This window comes from Balaenoptera ricei, chromosome 7 (genome assembly GCF_028023285.1).
Source record: "Balaenoptera ricei isolate mBalRic1 chromosome 7, mBalRic1.hap2, whole genome shotgun sequence".
In the NCBI taxonomy this organism is placed as follows: domain Eukaryota; kingdom Metazoa; phylum Chordata; class Mammalia; order Artiodactyla; family Balaenopteridae; genus Balaenoptera; species Balaenoptera ricei.
Genome location: NC_082645.1, coordinates 65,046,079 through 65,061,830, shown reverse-complemented (window position 1 = coordinate 65,061,830; position 15,752 = coordinate 65,046,079). Strand labels below are relative to the sequence as shown.

The 15,752-nt window shown below is 38.0% G+C and overlaps 1 long non-coding RNA gene across 6 annotated transcripts in view; it reads left to right on the top strand.

The window, feature by feature from the left end:
- Positions 1-15,752, top strand: part of LOC132368564 (uncharacterized) — a 547,341-nt gene that overhangs the window by 92,420 nt on the left and 439,169 nt on the right. For all 6 annotated transcript variants that reach the window (XR_009504126.1, XR_009504127.1, XR_009504125.1 and 3 more), the window contains 2 exons: positions 6,307-6,413; positions 9,402-9,476. This is a non-coding gene — a long non-coding RNA (uncharacterized LOC132368564). The remainder of the gene's footprint in view (positions 1-6,306; positions 6,414-9,401; positions 9,477-15,752) is intronic.

Below are 15,752 nucleotides of genomic sequence, written 5' to 3'. Positions count from 1 at the left end.
TAACTCTGGCCACATCAGGCATTGTAATTTTCATTTCATTACTATTTGGTTTAACAACTGAAATAATAGAAATAGACATTTTATGGCAAATGAAATTTACCTGTTGACTATTTTGACAGAAAATGGAGACTGCTAATTTAGGAGACTCCATCTTCATTTTTACAAATCATTATAGTAATGTTATAGTCCGATTAGCATTTATGAAGTAGCTGTAGTGTTGAGATCTATAGAATGATGATTTGAGAACTTGCGTAAGAAAAGGATGGGCCTGAACTCAGTGTCTTTCAGAACTGTCACTGCAATACTGTGTATTTTCCTTTTTTATAAATTGTGTTTTGCTTGTTTTGGACTAGTAATTGAAATTTTGAAACGTTCTTGCATTGCATTATTATACTGACAGTGCTGATTGAAAGCCATCTTAGAAGTTTGAGGAAGATTTGTTAGAGAGATTGCACTGTTTCACTTTTCTACTTTATTCTACACAGAGTCTTTGGGAAAAGCCCAAGAAAATTACCTACCTAAGTTTCTTTAATGTATAAAATGTCTATAATCCTCTTTATTTGGAAAGTCTATGAAATATGTCTACACTGTAAACTATATTTTATCAAGCCTTTATATCCTGAATCGGAAGGCATTTCTGAGTCTTTTTTGGTTTTTCTGTTCCTGCACTCCACAGTCTTAAGCACTGGCTCCTTTATTTAAACAAACAAACAAACAAACAAACCCAATTAAACAAAAACATTTTTCCCATAATTATCAAAGTGACACATGCTTATTAACATAACAATGAAATAAATTACCCATAGTGCCATTTCCCAGAGATAACTACTGCTATGACTGTGATTTCTTTCTTTCTAGATGGGGGTAGATGTATAATTTTTCATTTTCTTTTGAACATTGGCTTTGCAAGGGGTCCATGAGCAGTTGCTGGCTCCCCACTGGTTCAGTGTTACTACATCAGAAATGGGTCTTACTTTTCATTGGCTTATTTACTCCTAAGACCTACTCAGAGAAGTGGAGTCCAATTATTATTGACTCACCTCCTTTCTTATGCTTACGGAACTAATAGTAGGAATTGAAACATTCTTTAAGCCAAGTAATGCTGATACATGAAAGTTTTCTCTAATTTATTTGCTGAAAGCAGAGCATTATCAACTAAAACATGTTCATTATGACTAATGGTCTCTTCCTAAGGCAAGATAATCACAACAGTATTCTTAAGAAAATCCTCTATATAATTGGGGTCAAACTCATGTACAGTTTTGTGTCAGCGTTTTCACTCAACGTTGCATTACCAGCATTTTCCATGTCACTAAATATTTTTCAAAAAGATTATTTTTAGTGGCTTCGTGAAATTTATTGAATTGGGAATACCATCATTTACTTAACTAACTTTAACTATATTTGGATATTTTGGTTGTTTCCATGTTTTAGAAACATTTTTGCTTTTATAACACTGTGGCAAAAATACTTGTATATAAACCTTTGACCTTATTTAAGACTACTTCCTTGAGAATATATGCTTTAAGGATTCAGTAACCTCTTTTTTTAAACATCTTTATTGGAATATAATTGCTTTACAATGGTGTGCTTGTTTCTGCTGCATAACAAAGTGAATCAGCTATACATATACATATATCCCCATATCTCCTCCCTCTTGGGTCTCCCTCCCACCCTCCCTATCCCACCCCTCTAGGTGGTCACAAAGCACCGAGCTGATCTCCCTGTGCTATGCAGGTGCTTCCCACTAGCTATATCTATTTTACATTTGTTAGTGTGTATATGTCCATGCCACTATCTCACTTCCTCCCAGCTTACCCTTCCCCCTCCCCATGTCCTCAAGTCCATTCTCTACGTCTGCATCTTTATTGCTGTCCTGCCCCTAGGTTCTTCAGAACCATTTTTTTTTTTTAGATTCCATATATATGTGTTAGCATACGGTATTTGTTTTTCTCTTTCTGACTTACTTCACTCAGTATGACAGTCTCTAAGTCCATCCACCTCACTACAAATAACTCAATTTCATTTCTTTTTATGGCTGAGTAATATTCCATTGTATATATGTGCTGCATCTTCTTTATCCATTCATCTGTTGATGGACACTTAGGTTGCTTCCATGTCCTGGCTATTGTAAATAGAGCTGCAATGAACATTGTGGTACATGACTCTTTTTGAATTATGGTTTTCTCAGGGTATATGGAAAGAGCATTGACTTTGACATCAAAAGGATCTGGATTTGAATCCTAGCTCCACCATTACTAAATTCTGTTATCTTAGGCAAGTTACTTGACCTAGTTAGTCTCCATCCTTATACATAAAAATGAGGATAATAGTCTTTGTCCTGCTGAACTATCTATGTGAATGCACCCAAGACAATGCCTGATACATAGTATGTTCTCAGGAAATGTTAGTTTCCTTTCTTCATCAGTAACTTTGATTCATGAAAGGTGCACTTTAAAAAGCAGCAAATGCTATTTTTTATATTTATACAATTATAAAGGAAATTCAGAGAGAATTTAAAACTGAGATATGATAAGTATGAATATGTGCATATACAACTATAAAGGAAATTCAGAGAGAATTTAAAACTGAGATGTGATAATTATGAAAATGTGCAGAGAGTTTGTGTAATCCTTGCTCTAACTGTATGCTGGAATACAGAGCCCCATAGGCCTGTATCTTATTTTCTTTCTTATAGGACTTTAGGTTGTAGCCACTAACAGAAGGGTTATAAAAGTCAAGTGCATCTTTGGTGCCATATAATGTGTTGGTTAAGGTAGTCAACAACTAGGAACCTTAAATGAAATACTATAGCTCCTCTCATGCTTTCAGGGCTGACATCTATTAGGCACAGTAGATACAGTGCCGAGGGCCCACAATACTTCTAGGGGCCCATGAAATTGTTTTAATTTCTTTTAAAATCAGAAGAATAAAATAAGCTTTTAGGTTGAAGAAAATATTTCGGTATATAACATTAATATATACATCCTTATACCAGTGCAGTTGAAAAGTATAGTTATTATTATTTTTATTTTTAATGGAGGGGACCACAAAAGTCATAAAGTAGCCCTAGATGCTTTAATAACGTTGTAGGCTTTCTCCCAGAAAACACATCTCTTGAGCATGTCAGACTGAGTAGTTTTGTTATGCTAATTTCACCGTTTCCTGAGATACACCAAGAAAGGAGGCTCATTGGGGTGGTCAGAGACCTATCCACTGCCTAGATCTTTCTGTTTTTATTCGTGGCTCCACGAAAAGGTAGGAGATAAGCCAAACATGAAAACAAAACAGTAAAAACAGGTATTTATAACAAGCCTCAGAGCCTCCTAATGTAAGATTAGAATCTTGGGAGCAGAGACTTCCCTCTTATCACAGACTTATGTAAATTTAATATATAAACTCCATGAATATTAATGAATTTGTAAAGGAAGGTTTGGGGGAAAAAACTTAAACCACAATCACACATACGCAGAAAAATTGGTAATCTAATTTTGGCTGAATAAAAGAGAAAATATGAACTGCTTGAAATAGGATGTGTAGAGTAGAGCTGACCTTCTGAGATACGGAAAAGCAGTTACTGTGAGAAGAAGGCTGTGTAGCATAATATCTCAGTATAAAGGACACCATGTAAAGTAGGACATTTGGTCAGTAAATTCAGTGACCTCAGCTCTGCCTCTTAGGAAATCTTGTAGCATTAAAGGTGGAGTAATGTGGAGATCAGCCACTGTAATTCTAAGTCAGCCATTCCTGAGAGCTTGGCTCTGAGAGTCCACCTTAATCTAAAAGGCAGCCTAAGTAGAGGGGGCTGTAAATTGGTGGGAGAGGAAAGCTCGAAACTGTTTTCTCCCACCCTTGGGTTTGTGAGCTTTACTTTTCAGTTTAGACTGATCATTTTAGGTTAATAATTCATGCTAATAGTTGTGCAGTGGAGGCTAACACAACATTGTAAAGCAACCATACTCCAGTAAAAATTAATTTTAAAAAATTCATGCTAATAATAACTAGTGTATTAGGAGCACTTAACTATGTGCCAGACACTGGGCTAAGCACTTCACATGGTTGACAGTTTACTCCTCACAGCCACCCTGTGGGGTAGGAACTATTATCATTCCCATTTTACAGGTGAAGAAATGGAGCTTAAGGAGGTTAGGTGACTCGTTTGAGGTCTCACAGTTAGCCAGGGGCTGTGACTGGACGCTGGAGCTTGCATTCTGACCTTTGCCGTTACCCCAGTGGAACCCGTCTTTGCAGATCATATAACCAAAATGCAAGAGTGTTAGGGAGTGTTATGGGTTGAATTGTGTCCCCTTCCAAATTCATATGTTGAAGTCCTTACCCTAGTACCTCAGAATGTGACTTTATTTGGAGAGAGGCTCTCTACAGAGGTAATCAAGTTAAAATGAGATCATTAGGATGCAACCTAATCCAATATGACTGTTGTCCTTACCAAAAGGGAAAACTTGGACACAGAGACATGCATAGAGGCAAGACATTGCGAGGAGACATAGGGAGAAGATGGCCATCTGCAAGCCAAGGAGAGAGGCCTGGAACAGATCCTTCCGTCACAGCACTCAGAAGGAAACAACCCTGCCAACACCTTGATTTTGTACTCCTGGTTTTTGGAAAATGATACAATAAATTTCTGTTGTTTAAGCCACTCAGTCTGTGTGTGGTACTTTGTTGTGGCAACCCTAGCAAACTAGGACATCTTGTGTGTGGACTAGTCCTATAACAAGATAAGGTCCCCTATTACTATTTTGGATGGCCTGAGCAGACTCCTTATTCTTCTTGTAGGTAGAGAATTACCACATGTAAGTAATAAATTTTTTTTCGAGAATTTTTGGACGAACTGAAAATAAAAGTAGACCAAAGATTTGGGGTTAACAGTGTAAGCACCTTGAACTGCTAATTCATGGCAAGTAAGACTTGGTACATAGCAGAATTAAGTTGTCTTCTATGCTTTTCAAATAAATGACTTCTTTAACATCAGATATTATGTTATCCAAGTACTTAATGATGGTAGTGGTGATGGTAGTTATGGATGGAGTTATCTGTCCTTAAGGACATTTGGACACCCTTGAAGCAGAAAGAAATTAGACTGAGCTGAAGTGTTTTAATCACAATTAAAGATATGTCCAACAATACTGGTTCAGATTACATCATATGCAGAGTTATTCTGGCCCAAATAATTCAGTGGAAAGTTTGGTAGGATAGTAAAAAAAGCTTTTTTCTTCCCCCAGGCAGATGAATTTAAACGATTTCTTTGTAAGACCAAGTATTATAACCACAGTGCTGCTCATATTATTTGCATATAAATAATTTATTTGCATACTAATGATAGAAGTAATCTATTCTTCCTAAATTTCTCCCTCCTTCTCCCATAACAGTGGACATGATACTCACATTTTGTTAAGGAAGTTAGAGTCATCCCTAACCACCTTCCCATAGGTGACCACCTGGAGAACTCACTTGATTTTTGAATGTTTCCTTAGAAGCTTATGTTTAATATTTATTTAATTCTGCTAGTCTAGAGGGGCTTCAGCAGTCTTCTCTAGAAAAATCAACTGTTTTTTCTTTGATTGACGTTTATTGTTTAGCAATACTAGAAATGAAATTCATAGGTAAAAACAATTCCTAAAAAAATTATATACTATTACATATGTCTTCTTCAAAGGCAACCAATGATCAAAAGTTACTTTTTTCTTAGTTGTGATTTGAAAATACAGGTAGGATATATTTAATTTTAATTTTGATAGTCATATTTGACTAGGAAATATACTATGAAAGGGCTTCCATTGTGCGTGATAAATGTATCAAGACACCTCTTTTGTGCCACCTCAGATTCTCTGGCCTTTATGTCTCTCTAGAGCTCTGGATTTCTTCTTCCACTCCAGTTGCTGGATGGCAACTTATGGTTGCGGGATATAATAGATGGGAGGAAGCTGATGGTTAATTTCTCTCTTTTTTCCACCGCGTGATGGACTATACCAAGAGAAAGCTTTCTGTATAGCTTATCCCAAGAGACTGTTTGTCTTTGTGAAATGACTAATTTTGTAACACAATACCTTGTATGTGCTTCCCAATCTTACCTGCCTCAGTTCTCTTTTCTGTCACTCACACTGCCCTGGAATTATATCTCCCAGTAAAGCTTAGAATTTAAGACTTGCCCCAGGCTCAATTTTCAAGGGAACTTATTCCAGGACAGTAAAAGTTCTGTAAATGTTTAACGAATTGAAATGAATAAAAAATAAAGTCTGAACCAAATGGGGGCTTTTGTTTAATCACTCTCATCTTTCTAAACTTCAGAACTTGATCTGCACCTAGTGACTCATTCGTCTTGTGGCTGCCTCTGGATTCGTGAGTATGGTGCCTAGAAAGAAATAACCAACAAATCAAAGTCTATTTCATTGATGGTAAGTGGTCTACCAGATGACTCAAAGAGAAGTAACATTTCCAAAAGGCTGATTTAATAAGGGAAGAATACGGTGAATGAATCTGGGTGAGAAGAGAATAGTCCAGACTGTGGGCCTGAAGCCCAGCTTTTTCTCAAAGACATAGCTTACTTCTCCATAAGTCATGGCCATTTTCTCCTGTTAGAAAAACTCCTACATAAATTAGGTTTTTATTCTTCCTTGAGAAGAAAACAGAATTATTTCTCTAATAACATTCAAATTTCAAAGAATTTGTGATGTGTATATGAGACTTGAAATATCGAAAATGTGAGGCCGCTCTGTTAAAAGGACAAAAGGAAAGAAGGAAAATTTAATTTTTTTTTACCACTCTCTTGCCTTTAGTAACTGGGATTGTTAGGAACTTCCATAGTAACTAAAGGAAAATTGTTTAAGACATTCAAGATGCTAAAAAAAAAAAGAAAGATACACAGCATCTGTCATATATTTAGTGCATGTTGGTACCCAGAGCCAAGACGTTTGTGCTCTTGGGAAAATATGCAGACATTATTATTACTTTTATTGCCATCACCTTATTAATAATAAAGAAGATTGTTACAGAAATGAAAGTAAGGCGGCACCAGCAATGCTGACCTGTGTGAAACCTTTTGTAATTCAACGAAAAATGACAAGATGAGATAGCATTTAGAGTATTATCTATTTTTTGTGTGTATATGAAATTGGGGTCAAGTAATTTTATTTGCAGGTAACTGTTTTTTAAGGACTATGTAGTCAATCATATCCATAGTAAATGAGGAAAATTATAATTTTGTATAATTTGGCAACTGAAAAGTATGAAAAGGAAAGCCTTGATAGGGAACTTAAAAAAATCCTGAAAAGTCTGCTTTTATCAAGATACACATAGGGAAGATTTATTATAAATCAACTGATCAGACTATGACTTATCTTCAGGGATGTTACTGGAACTGGCTATTTGAATCTTACCATCACTGGAGGTAATGCTGATCTTTTCACTGACCATAAAGATGTCTCAAAACAGTGACATAAGCTGCACCTTGGCAGAGTCCACAGAGGCCACTGCAGCAACAAATGTATTTAAGTGTTTAGTCCAGCAAAGATGTGATGTTCATCTTGCTTTTACTTCTGCTAGAAGGGCAGAAATGAAGAAACATTCATTTTGGCTACATAAAGTCATTACAAATGAGGCAAGAGGGCAGAAGAGAGTAAAGAGCAGGCAGCCCGTCCTTGTCAGGGGGAAAACTAAGAGAAGTTGTGGTGCTTCATGTCCACGGAGGTGGAATAAGTAGGATTTGCATGTGCATCCACCACTGTCATTTCTAGACTGGCGGGAACCCTGGACTCCCACAGCTGATTGGGCAGGGATTGTGCTCCCGAGTTGCATCAGTGTGTTGAGTTCTAAGAGCCATATGTGGAACAGAGAACAGACAACATTAACAGACTTCAGGTTCAGGTAGAGGAGAAAGAAGAAGAAATAAAATATAAAGGCAGACCATTCAGTCCAGACTCCTCTTTAGTGAAGAAATCCCTCTCATTGTGTCCTGGAAAAAAGTATGGCCAAGAGTATAGCCCAGTGGGACCCTAATATCAGCCTGTGAATTAGCTGTATCAGAATCTATCAGGGAGCTTTAGAAATATGCCTCCCAGAGGTTCTGATCCAGTAAGTCTGAAGTAGGACTTGGGACTCTGTATTTTAATAATTCTCTTCAGGTGTTAAAGCCAGTCATGTTTGGGAACCTTTGATTTGAACTCTACTTATGCTACCAATAGCAATACTGAGCTCATTACTATTCTGTTCCTGGTTAGCTGACCTGGTTATAAATTGCTATCTTGTGTCATCAAAAATCTGCATCTTTAAGACTTCCATCCATGTTTTGGTTCTCTCTGGGTCTTTTGAAGTAATTTAAACTTCTTAGATCAAGTTGAAGAATTTGAATTTGTGGTGGAACTAGTCATTGTAGTTTTATGATCTTATCTAGCAGCAAGGTAGTCTGGGAGCAGAGAATGTGAATGATGAAGTGACCTGGATTTGGGGATTGGAATGATGGACGATCAATGAACTGAAGGATTTTAGGATGCTAGAGAGGGTAACCATCCATTGCTGAGGAGACAGTTGAGGCCTTCAGAGCAGGTGTGCACTGGTGTATAGTGAGCTGCTACCTGACCAAGAGGTCCAAGAGGGCACTAGGCCCGTGGTTAGCTGGTCTTACACTGATTTCCCAGGCCTGGGTGCAGTAGGTTCTCAGTTGGTATTCTTTTGACTGACTGATTATTGCAGTAGGCAGATTAAGTAGATATGTGAGAGGAAAGTGAATTGTGCCAGAAAAGGAAAACTGACTAGAGATTTCAGAGGTAAGCAGTTCTTAGTGATGAGAAAATCCAAGTTGTGGCTGAAGTGTGATGGAGTTGAGGATGAGAGTTGTTGAGAAATTTTCTGGTCATCAGCTTGGATGATTCTGTTCCTGAGAATGATGGCTGAAGATTGGGGAGAGAGAGCAACTGTGACTCAGATGCTGAAGTATTTGAGCAAAGTGTTTGGAGGTGATATGGATGTGAAATAGAAATGGAAAAGAGGATGCAGAGAGCATGGAGGGCAAGGTCCTGGCTCTGCCTTGTGGGTGAGTTTGGGCAAGTCACACATCCATTCTGGACCTCCGTATTCTTTTGAGTTAGTAACCTGAGATACAGTGATCATGTATGTAAAAGCTACTTTGAAAAGATAGACAATCTGTAAGGGCTGTCCTAGTTTTGAGATCATGTAACACAAGTATAGTTATTACACCATATCAATGTTATGAGATGCCATAAAATGTATTACAGTAAAGCTACAATTTCACTTGAAAGAAAAATATCTAAAGCCAGTACTCTAGCCCAAGCAGCCAAACAACCATTAAGCTAAGTGACTTTTATCTCTGAAATTAGTAGGTCAAGTTTGAGGAAGATGATTCTAATATTTCTTTTTCTTTCATTTAGCACATGTTGGCACCCTTTGAAAGATCCAGAAATCCACATGTTGAACATGAATCTAGGGCTGCGGTTGCTGCAAAGGTATCTTCCACAACTTGATTTTCTATAATATCAATTACTCAGGTAAAAACATGATACCACTATATGGTGCTTTGATTCTGCTATTTGGTTTTCAGATTTGTTAGAATTAGTTATAATTCTGTTAACTCTTAGTTCTGGAGACTAGACATTTTCCTCCAAGGTTTCTTTACATATCTCTTGAATCGTGGCTCCTCTTCTGACTTTGGAATATTCAAAACTCCACCCAATCTAGGGGGAAAATGCAGTTACAAAGATTAGTCTAAGCATTTCTTACATTGGCTCTACTTTATATGGTATTGCTTCCACTGTGGAGTACAATCTCAAAATCTCACGCATATCCAAAGTTGGATTCAGATATGATTTCTATTACTTGGTCTCTTGTCCTTCGTTTCTCATACAGTATTTGCCAGCTAGTCCTTTAGGAGGTTCCAAAGCTTAAAACATATACTTTTGGCAAAGGAAGGAGATATTCCCAGATTCATAGTGTTCCTCCTTGCAGTATACTTGAGAGAAAGCAAAAGTCCATTTCTAAGAGCCCGGTCCTTGGCAGAGGCATTATTTATGGCTAAGAACATCATAAATGCTGTAGATTCTTTATTTAAACCCTTCCTGAATGGTGCTGGTTCTAAGAAGCTGGAGGCCAGAGGTGAAGAGAGGAAAAACATTCTCTGAGAAAGATGAGATCAACTTTCCAATGTTTGGAAGGATTTTGTCAACTTATAACTAACTCAAGTCTAATGATAATCACCATACACATCTATTATTCTCAGCAAAATATGATACAGAACAGTTGGCTGTAAGTTATTCCAAACCCTTTTGCTAAAGAAATAACAAATATAGAAAGCTCAGGGAAATCCTGTACCTAACAGAATAACCTATTTGGGAACTAGACATCCCAAGACAGATCTGGGAAAAAAGGTTATCAAATTGTTCTCTGTGCTTTGAATTACAGAGATTGAAAGTGAAACAATGGTAGCTTGCATAAAAGGAGACTAAACAATGGAAAAATAATTTTGGAAGGCACGAATGATAATCTTTTGTATTACGTTGGCATTTTTCCTGGTCCTACATTGCTGTAATATGGCTGTGCCATTTCCTTGCTCTGTTTTGCTCTCATTTTCGCATATTGAATATTAGGGGTTGAATTGTGTCACCCAGAAAACATCTGTTGAAGTCCTAACCCCCTCAGAACATGACCTTATTTGGAAATAGGACCTTTACAGAGGTAATTGAGTTAAAATGAGGTCATAAGGGTGGACCCTAATCCAATATGACAAATGTCTTTGTATAAAAAAAATTTGGACACAGAGATACATGTATGTGGAGGGAAGATGATGTAAACACACAAGGGAGAAGACAGCCATGTGAAGATGGAGGCAGAGGTTGGAGTTACGCCGTCACAAGCCAAGGAATACCTTGGGCCACCAGAAGCTAGGAGAGAGCCATGGAACAGATGTGCCCTCATAGCTCTTAGAAGGAACCAATCTTGCTGATACTTTGATTTTGGATTTCTAGCCTCCAGAACCATGAGACAGTAAATCTCCTTTAAGCCACCCAGTTTACGGTACTTTGTTATGGCAGCCCTAGGAAATTAATACACTGTACTTATACCAAACCTAGGAACTTTCAATGTTTCATCGCATCCTTTGCTGCCTGTTGGGAAGTAAAATTTCAGACCCTCTAAAATGCCCTTAACTCTATCCTCCACCCAGTTTCTTCTGCACAGTTGTAGGTGAATGGCAGGTAAATATAGTTCCTGTTGGGAGGATTTTCACTTGTTCAGAAAGGTTGAACTGTATAAGTGATGTGAATTACATGTGAATTGTGATGCAGATTACTTCATGTCAGGACCAGTAAAACCTTAGACCTTAAGCATCTCGCAGATGAAGGAATATTGACAGATCTTAACTATGGGGATGGTGTTGTGATAATAACCAATTCAGAGTGGAATATTGCTTTTCTCCAAAGAAGATTCAAACAGGGAGTCAATAACATGAAACTTTACATCATCTAGTCCAAGATGAAATATTAGTTCAGGCATTGACTAATCAAGATTGTCTTGCCCCTTGTGTTCTTGTGTTGGGAAATAACTTAGTTCAATATCTTTAAGATTTATTCACCTTGTGAATTTGCACTGATCACATTCATTGAACTGCGGAGTGGAGCCAAGAACTGTATTTCGAAACTGAGCTGGTGATAGGCAGACTGTGTTTCAGCCCTTGGAGTAAATCCGCCCATATTAAATATTGAAGTGTTTCTTTATGGTGCTCTAGAGACATTTTCATCATGCTGTATTCTTTGTGATATGCCGAGCCCAACCACAGCATTTGAATGCTTTTTAAAAATAGGTAGATTCTCTTGGTAAAAGTTACTTGAAAAGCTGGTATGAATGAATGACAGAAAATACCCATGTGGACATTTAAAAAATATAAATAAAATATACCTGGTGAAAAGGGAAAATATAAATATTTTAACTTATACATGGGTATGTATGTTCATACTCATATCCATACATATTTTAAGTCCAGTTTATATATCTGTAGAGAAAGGAATTCATTTGCATGCTCATGAGTCCTTTACTTTATGTCATCATAGTCCTTTGTCAGTTAGATATTGTTAACCACCATTGCTACTACTGGTAGTGCTACTATTACTGTAGGTACCATTTAGTGGGTTTTACTAAGCACCAGTGATGTGATAATTGCTTTGACTACATAGAACCTTTTAACCCCTTTGGCAGGAAGTATATATCTTTGTCTCCATTTTTCAGACTAGGAAACTAAGGCTCAGTGATATGAAGTAGCTTGGACAAGATTACACAGTGGTGGAGGAAGGATTAGAAATCCAGAGCTTTTTGACCCCAAAGCTTGTGTTCTTATCTACTTTGCAATTTGGTCTCAAGTGTACTGTTGGGAACACAAAACATCCTATTAGGACAGGTAAAGACCCTACTCTGAGAGCTCAGTTCTAAGTTGGCAGAGATCGGTGCACAGCTGACATACATACAAGGAAACAGCAGGAGCGCCTCAGGGACTGAACGATGCAAAAGTAGCACCAGTGGAGAGAGAAGCCATTCCTGGCACTAAACAACCAGCACGAGCTCCTTGTAATAAAAGTAATGAGGACTCAGTCCCTTAGTGTATACCTCATGCAGCCATGGATGAAGACTGAGAACCTTATGTAACGAGGGCCCTGATCCAGGAAATGACCATCCAACACAACACTGCAGGGGACAGGAACATGCCGAGTGTGCAGAACAGACAGAAGGCTAGCAAATTTGGGTGACTTGAGAAGAGGAAATGGGTGGCATGGGAACAGAGACAGCTCTCTTGACCACCACTGGCTAAGAGGAGGAATTATAAGTTAATATAAGAAACCCATATGGAACTGTTTAAAATCATGGCCATGAATCCTTTAACACTCTTCTCATGGAGGGGTAGGGGTCTGTGTCTCCTCTCCTTGGATCTGAGCAGGCTGGTGACTGCTTCGGCCAAAAGAGTATGATGGAAGTGATGCTATGTCACTTCTGAGGCTAGGTCACAAAAGACCACGCAGCTCCTGCCTCATCACTCTTGAGCCCTGAGACTCCAGGTAAAAAGTCTGATTATCCTGAGGCTGCCATACTGGAAAGGTCACATACAGGTGCTCTGGCTGATAGTCCCAGCTAAGTCCAGTGTTACAGCCATTTTCCTTCCCCTGTAAGGTGTCAGACGTGTGATTGAGGCCATCTTCCAGCTGAATATAGCAGAGTGATCACCATCACCATCACGTGGAATAGATGAATCACCCAGATAAGCTCAGCCCGAATTCCTGATAGATAGACTCATGACTCATAGTAAAATTGTTGTTTTAAACCATTGGGTTTCAGAATAATTTATGTAGCAATAGATAAGTGGAACCCCTAGGTATGGAATTCATAGTTCATTAACCATTTCTACTCATTAACCTGGTGGAATAATTGCCTGTGGAACTTCGGGGTGAGATGTAGAACAACAGGGGTCTCCATCATGAGTTAGATTGTGAGGTCTCAGAGTATGTATCGCAGTGTTATTGAATGATGTTGGTTATATAGGAAAGCAGTCTGCCTGGAAAAGGAATAGATCATGAAAGTGGAGACTCAGGTTCTGGGCCAGATCTCTGTGGTTTGGACTCTAGCTTTAGTTCTCCTACCGATACACTGTCAGAACTTGGGCAAGTCTTGCAAACTTGTTAATACTTGGTAATAATACCTGCTCTACCTACCACCTAGGGGAGGATGTGACCTTAAGAAAACTATGAGCTAGTATTGTGAAAGCAATTTAAAAAGTAGGAAGCACTGCAAAAATGAGTTACTTCTCGGTTGATTCAGAGAGCTTCATTTATACTGCTGCTTTGACTTATCACATTGTATTCCCTACTCCTTGCACCTAGAATAGGACAAAGTTTATAGTAGGTGTTTAATAAGTATTTGTTGAAATGGCTTCTTAGAGTTAACACTAGATAAGGGAGAAGATCTAGTTAGAGACTAGTGGAGACTTTAATGTTTGTAGTATAAAAGATGTTAGACATAATCCATTCCCATCCATCTTAATTTTCTAATGCACTCAATAGAATACCATATATTTGAACTTGACAAATATTAGTAAAAAGCCAGATGAAGCCTGTCATCCAGTGTTTGCAGTGGGTACAATACTTACCAGTTCTGCCTTAAAATAGTAGAAAGCATGATAAGAGAGAAGGATAACCAGAAGAGATAGAGATCATTTCAGTGATTAATGAATACAGCATTGTCCAAAGTTTATTGCCTGGAAAATCAAGCTGCTAGAAACACTGGGTGTCCTATACTGACAGAATGCCTTGGATCCTCTAAAGAGCTACAGAGGAAGTTCACAGGCCAGTGTTGCCTTGTATGGTTAAAAGAATCACCGTGAGCCTCTCCTGTGTCAGACCCCACTCCAGCTGCTCAGGAGAGTAGGCGTGTAAAAGACGCGGTCCCTTCCCTTGGGGAGTTTACAGTTTAGAAGGAGGGCGCTGCCTTCAAGTTGTTTTTGTACTTCATCTGTGAAACAATGTTTTAGATGCTCTCTTTTCCCTGCCCAGTACTTTCTTCCTTCTAGAATTTGGGGAATCTGCTTATAACAACAGAAAGCTACTGGGAAGTTGTACAAATGGGGAGAGCCCTTCCTTCCCTTTTCTTCATCCTTTTTGGCACTCAGTTCCTCCTCTATCAAGTAAGGATCATAGTTTCTTTACTGTCTTTGGAGTAATAAAAAAAATCCAGAATGCATCTAGAACAATGCTTGCAGTGGCAGCTGGGTAAAATATCCTCCCCACAATCTCCCTTTTCCCTTCAAAAGTACTGAAGTGTTCTGTTTGTCCACAATGTTCTGAAATTTGTGCAGCCCTCGCAAGGATTAGGGATATATTTCTGTGGTTTGATTCAGTTCCTTATCTCTCTGAAGTGGGGTGGCGGATGAAAAGAATTACTTGTATTGCAAAATTGAAAGAGTGTCTAAAGACTCTTTATCTCCAAATAGCTTTCTTCTGATGCCCTGAAATTCCATCAGAAATCTATTTCTTGGAGGTATTTGGTTTTTAGACTCCCTATTAAAATGCAAAATTTCTCCAAGCCAGAAGGAGGCAGTGGAGTGTAGTGGAAATGGGAGTAAGTTTTAAGCCATACAGACCTGAGTTTAAATACCGAGTCTTCCACTTGGTTGCCTTGGGCAAGTTATTTAACCTCCTGAGCTTCAGTTGTGTTTTTTTATTTTTTCCATAAAATGTCTTGGATGGTTGTCATAAGGCACATAAATAATGTATGCAAAATGGTAGACAGTCAATGAATGGTGGTTATTATACATCAGCTATGCTATCACATCAGCTTATCAAAACTACCATAGCATAGGATACAGGGAAGGAAGAGCCAACCAGAAGAGTAAAGAGGGCCAAAAAAGGAAGGTGGACAGGCCTTCAAAATATTGCCTGAGTCATAATTTGTCTAGAGCAAGAGATCTGTGAATTTGAATGGGAAAAACTTAAGTATTTTCACTAAATTCTAACTGAAATTTAACATTTCCTTTTATTATGTATATAAGCAACAAACCCCAATTATATCAGCAGTATCTGTGAATTTTTCACCAAATCATAAATTTTTTAAATAACATATTATAGTGGTTACAGATATTTCAAAATACTTTGTATACTAATCACTACTTTAAACTTATGATAAATATTATTCTTGCTCCTGACACTTGCTATTTAATATATTAATAAAAAAGCACAAATACTACTATGCCA